The sequence below is a fragment of the Alligator sinensis genome, unplaced genomic scaffold (genome assembly GCF_000455745.1).
Source record: "Alligator sinensis unplaced genomic scaffold, ASM45574v1 scaffold1258_1, whole genome shotgun sequence".
Lineage (NCBI taxonomy): Eukaryota > Metazoa > Chordata > Crocodylia > Alligatoridae > Alligator > Alligator sinensis.
Window position 1 is genome coordinate 340,530 of NW_005842520.1, and position 6,594 is coordinate 347,123.

Sequence of the window (6,594 nt, forward strand, 5' to 3'; positions counted from 1 at the left end):
GGGCCCAAGTTCCCAGCCCCTCCCCCGCCCTCCATCTGCGGGTTTCCGCAGCCTCCCCGCGGGCGGGGGTGCCCGGCCTCTCCCCGGACTCGTGCGGGGCCCACTCGCGCCGTCCCCGCTTGCACGTGCGGGAGCCGCGGCCCTGGGGACGGGCGGCGCGCGTCCTGCCCAGGGAGAAGCGGGGCGTCCCGGCTGCCCGCACACGCGCCCGCGGGCTCCTTTGAGGCTGCGTGAAATTATAGCTCCATCATCCGCGAGCACTGGTCTCTTGCAGGCTGTTAGATAGGGACAGGACAATCGATACAGCAACCGAAAGAAATAGCTCAAGCTCGGTCGATAGACAGGAGTGTCGTGCAAGTGTCTTGAGACGGATTGTTTTACAATTCAGCGCCAGGCACGGTTCCCACTCAGTCATTTCAAAGCGCTGTAGTAATGAAACTCCCATTCGCGATGATTCAGGCTCCCCCCCGCTAGGGCCCGGGAAGGACCAGCACGGCTTGTGTCACCGGAAACTTTGGACTAGAGCTCCGAGATGAGACGGGAGAGCGCTTTTTTATCTCCCGACAAGCAGCTCCGAGCTGTCTTTCTTCGAGTCCTAGGGCAGGAAATTAAAATGCAACAAACTATTGAAATCAGGATCCCCGGGAGATAAAGAATAAGGATAGAGTCCCACCTGATAAAGAAGAGGGAAAGGCTGAGTCTGAAAGACAGTGAAATGAGAAAAATATCTTTGGGAACAATCTCGAATAGAAAGTGTGTCAGATTAACACATCATAACTAAATCAATTCCTCTCCAGTAAACACCCCAAACAGTAATACACCTGCGAAACATCCTGTGATTAGAGGGCATTTAAAAATTCATGATTATCAAGTTTAATTTTTACTTTATCGGGAAAGTGAAAATCTTGCAAAATCAACTGGTTACCTGGCATGATTTTTTTTCATTTAGTTTGTCATGCTGCCTTTTAATGAAGTGAAAGTGTGTTTTGGTTTAGTTTTCATTGGTATCAGGGAAGTTTAAAAAATGCAGAAGTTTTAGAAAATGCCAAATTGCTTAGCAGCACAACTTAGCCTATCTATAAATATATCAAATGTCATAAGAACCAAGCCACCAGAGATGCACACTCACGTTTGCTAATCTTTACTTAGCAGTGGTGACAAACAATTTAGCTATCTTAATAACTATATAATGTTTGAATAACTTCATATAAATTCCTATGTATGTGACATAGGCAGGCAAGGTTCTTTGGGTAGACGTGATATCTTTTATTAGACCAAACGAGTAGTTGGAAAAGAGTCCTTTGCAAACTTTTGGGCGCAATCACCCTTCTCCATAGGAAGTCGACATTTGTTAGAGGAGGAAACATTTTATGTACCTTCACTTTTCTACTTTAAACCCTTAGCCTACACAGAACTGCTAACAGTATAAGTACAGCAGTACCCTAAATATCCATCAGAGTTCTGGGTTAAATCATGAGTTTATGCTTTATGCCTTGTTGCATGGTGACCACATATGGTGGGGATAAGAGAAGACAATGTCAATAATTAATCATTATTATTTAGATACGTCTTACTTATGGGCTGCCAACGTATCTCAGGCACCATTTTCATGCTAACAAGCACCACTTAAAATCCACAGCAGAGTTAGCTTCCAAAGAATTGGCTATTTCTAAAAACAAAAAATCATACCTCCTGCTAAGAGATCATTTTGAGCCAGTTTAGTAAAACAGAATAAGCACAGGACTGGCAGGCTGAAGACCCTGACATTAAATCTGTATTCTGCCACAGGCCCCTTGTGTAGCTTTGGGCAAGTAACTTAGGAAATAATTGTCAAGTGCTTTCATTTTCTGGTGTTTAATTTAAGGCACTTATAGAATGATTTTCAGAGTTGCTGAGCTTTCACATCTCAAACAAGTCATTTTTGGGGGAACCAGAAATGAATGGACTCTAATACTGAGAAAGGGCATAGGAACAAGATCTAGTCAGAAACAGAAAGTTTTCCTGAAGAACTTGCCCCCCTTCATATCAAAATTTTTATCAGCTCTAGTCTTTCTTTCAGCGATTCTTTGTAACAGGTTTAGAGAAGCTCGCTGAAATACCTAGAGAAATCCTGCAAGAAAAATTATCTCATACCATGCAAGTTGGTTGTGAGCTATCCAAGTGTAGCCACACCTTAGAAAGTCTATTTAAAATAGTAATGTTATTGAATTTTAGAAAGTCTATTTTAAATAGTAATGTTATTGAATTCTCTCATGGCTTCATAAAATGAGAATTCTTCTTTGCTTCTTAAATATGTGAAATAAAGAATATTTTAACAATATTTGAACAGCCACAAAAGGAACGTCCCTGATTTGTATTCATTTTGGAAACGGAGTACTACAAACTTGTTGACATTGGGCAACTCATGTATTATATATCTATTGGCCAAAAAGAGACAGAAGTGCCACAACATGATTGGAATGAGAAAGAAAATAGTCCTTGTTACCAGTTTATTCAGCCAGTAGTATGCAACACTTGGTTTTAAAGTTTTTTCATTCACTAGCCTGAGAGAGATCTTTATTTCATCATCAGCAGTAACCTTAAACTAATAGGCTTTACTCAGGTGCCAAGTAAATCAATGCTTTTAGTTTACAATGGACGGACATGCTGTTGTGTCTATTATGTGCTCACTTTTCATTGTAGTACTTAATACTGGGAGAAGTGCCAAACAGGTGCAACATTATATGTCTGCTTCCTACTGAATACAGCCTCTGGATTTTTCCTTTTTTGAGTCTGTAGAATAAAATCTACAGATGTTAGCTCTATTTCCGTGTGTTAAAATTCTTCCAAAGAGCAGTTCCTTTAGAGTATGCAATAACTAATGCATGATCCAAACGTTTTGCACAGAAATTCCTGCAGGTTTTGGGCAAAGGATTCACAAAAGTCAGTCTCTGTGAGGTTTTCTGAATGTACCCTGTCAATGCTGCTTCCCTTAGGGATAGAGGATGGAGGCACACTTACTTGTAAGTTCCAGTGGGAAATGGATGTACCATTTCTGCACATAATCTGTCACAATAGTATATGAATCAATAGGGATGTTACTTTGAATCTCACATCCAGTGTCCCTCTATCATGTTAGTCAAACACCTCTACCCCAATAGAATAAGGAGGTATGCTGTCATTTGCCTAGCTATTAGCATGGGAACAGAAACTCTCTATTTAACCAGAAAGCTACCAATGATTATACTACCAGTGTTTGCATCAAACGTGGCATCAAGCATTTGTATTTTGTACTTGGATACTAGTAAGCTGCAGTTAACTATTTTTGTTTCATGTGCAGTCTTACATTATATTGGGTTCCCAGTAAAAAAATATTGTCAGTCACAGGGTGAAAATCTTACCCCTATTCCATCTCCTTTATGTCAGGAGATTCCAAAAGAAACTAAATGTATAGCATAGCTTAACATAACCCTTGAGGAAGCACATTCTGCTTCTTTGCACTGGCCTGGGGGAATCTGGATCTGTAACATTAGCAGCCAAAATTACTTCCTATAAATACTATCCATCGCACCTGGTGCAGTTCTGTAGAAGCTGTTTGTAAGTCATCTCTACATGGATGTGGTCCTAAGGAACTACCTAGAGAAGCCCTAGCTGGGAAACTGTGATGGTAGTCAGAAGAGTGTTTTAGAAGAGCCAGAGACCACTAAAATACAGTGACATGTAGCCACACCTTTATTTTCCCAATCATATTGTTGTTTGGAGCTGGAAGAGAACTGGCTGAGGAGTTGGTGCACTGGGTTTACTTCTTGTTAGGGCAATATCCCTTTACCTGTTTAAAGCAGCATTGACTGATTTGCACTCAACGAATGAATCCAGATGAGCCGGAATGTGTGTTTCCTTGAGGGCAAATAGCAGTGGCATACCTTGTGCCACTGCTGCTTACCATTGAGGAATGCCTGTACCACATCACCAGGGAATGCCCATACCATGTGTGCTCTGACACACAATAGGTTACCCCAGGTGTGGTATTGGAAGCTGGGGCCAGAATCTCTCCCATCTACTTTAAAAGAGCAGCCTGAATTTGTAATTGCATTAGGCAAAGTTCTCTCTCCCAAATAATTTTTCCTAACTGAAGATAACAAAATTAATCATTCTAATAACAGGTGTTACGTAATTCTAGGAATGCTGACTAGCATAAAACAGCTTCTTGGCAGAATTAGTTTTTACTGTTTGCTAATTAAGATTATTCATCTACTTATTATTAAGCATTCACATTTTTCTTATAACTGCAAGTCATAAAACTAGTTTAACATGAAGTAATTCAGTTTTCAGTAGTTGACTATACATAACAGATTCCAGTAATTTGAAAGTTAGCAGTATCTGTACATTTGCTAAAATGGGCATTAGTGGTGTTCCTAGAGATCTCCTGAACATTTAATTTATATTTTTTAACTTATCATTTAATATAGTTCAGCTTTTTGATCCCTTGAATAAATTACAGTTTTTGCTTTTTCCACTAAAATATAGAATAGCCTGCAATATTATGAGCTAGAAGGGTCTTTGATCGCATATTGGCTTAAAGATAATCATGTTAGGAAGCAGTCAATTGGAATGGCCATTTCTGTAGCTATCAAACATATAGCAGCACTCAAAGGAGACAACATAAAGGAGCAGTTCTTTGGGAACAGCAGGGGGAAGTATAAATGTTTAGGAGAAATGTCCATTCCCCATTTTTTTGGCTCAGGTTTTGTAAGTCTCAGCTTTAGATGTAACACAACAATAAACTAGTTTTTCCCTTTTTTCCAGAATAAATAGAAATGTATGTATTTGAGCTAATTCACCAAAATACAGACATGGATGGGGATGGCCTGCTGTTCTTATCATGTCATGATTGTTTTATGCATCTCTGAAGATTAAATCTGAGTTATGTAGGATCATGTTCTCCTTGATCAATAAAAATGTATGTTACAGTGTTTAAAGACATTACATATGAAGGAAGGAGACTCTATTATTTGATGTGTCACAGGATTTTCTCAAAGGAATCCAATAACTTATTAAGGCAAATGTGTTTTTTCCAACAAAGGTTTTTGAGAGCTTATGCAAATTTGCTGTGAAATAGCATACTTAGAAATGAATAGGAAGACAGTTACTTTAAAACCAATCTTTTTATATTCTCTTAAACCACATACAGATTATATGCTACATATATATGGCACATCTAACCTATGTTAGTTTTAATTCCTCCTCTACCTGTTGAGAGAACTGGGCTCAAATCAAGTCAAGGAGAGGAAGGGTTTGAACTTGTGCTTTCTGCATGCTTTTCCTAACTACTAGACTCCTGGGTATAGGGGAGCAATGGCATCATTTTCACCTCTTTCTCTGTGTGCTGTTAGGAGGTTAAAGGGTGCATCTACACAAGACACTATTGCACAGTGGTTATTGCATATTTATTTAGTACTTGTATAAGCAAGTACTAAATAAACGTGCCGTAAGTGGAGTTACTGCGCAGCAGCGCCAACAAATGTCTTTTAAGTGACGCTACTGTGCATATTAGCACTGTGCATGCTGTGACGCACTACTGCACAGTACTATTAGGCTACTGTGCAGTCAGCACCTTGTGTAGACATGGCCACAGATACTCTAAGCAGGCTTATGGGGTCAGGCCCTCAAGAGAAGAAGGTAAGAAAATGTCTAGTTTGTGAATCTCACTCGATGAATTTGCATCTGGAACTGTCAGGACAGTTATTTGTGTTATCAGCAGCAAAGATGTAGGTACCTTGGAAACTTTACTGATAGACTTTTTGGCACCTATAGTTAGGCACAGTTGAGGAGGGGCTTTGAGGATCTACACTGGGATTTAGGCACCTAAGGTAGTAGTGAGGCACCAAAATTCCTGTTGTGAATCTATTCCTTAGTTTTCACTAGTTGTCTCCCATGAAACATCCATATGCTTTTCATCTCATAAAACAAAATCTGAGAACATTTCCAGGATACCAGTGGAAACATTCTAAAGAACCAATCCTTCACTTCAGTACTTTGGGTCATCATACCTTGTCTCCATGCCTATTCTCAGGAAAGCATAAAGATGGATTTTTCATATGCAGCAAATTTCAGTATCTTCCATTTTCTTTCCAAACATACTAATTTGCTCAACAAGGTAAGTTTCATGTTAGTCATGAAGAGCTAGACAGACTTTTTTACATCTGTCCCTGGGTATGATGTAGCACATAACTGCTTCACTGCAGAGTAGCCTAGGTTAGGAGAGAAATGATTACTCTTGTTTATAGAGCAGAGTTCTGTGCTGCTGGCCCTTGCCTCTTTCTACCTACTTTCCTTCAAGCATAGGAAGATCTAGGATTTAAGGAGAGTATGTGGCTTGACCATGGAGATGATGGGGGTGAGACATGTTTGTATCACCTAGGTCCATAGGGGATGTGGAGGTGAGCAGGCAGGGACCAGGCATAGGAAAGAGAGACCCACCTGCTGCTGCAGCCAGTAACAACCCTGGTGTTTGCTGCCAGCCTGCAGGGTAAAGAGCTCACCGGGCTATGCAGTGAAAGTGGGGGGTGCAACTGAACCAGTGAACCCCTGGATCTGCACCCACCTGCAAGGGAA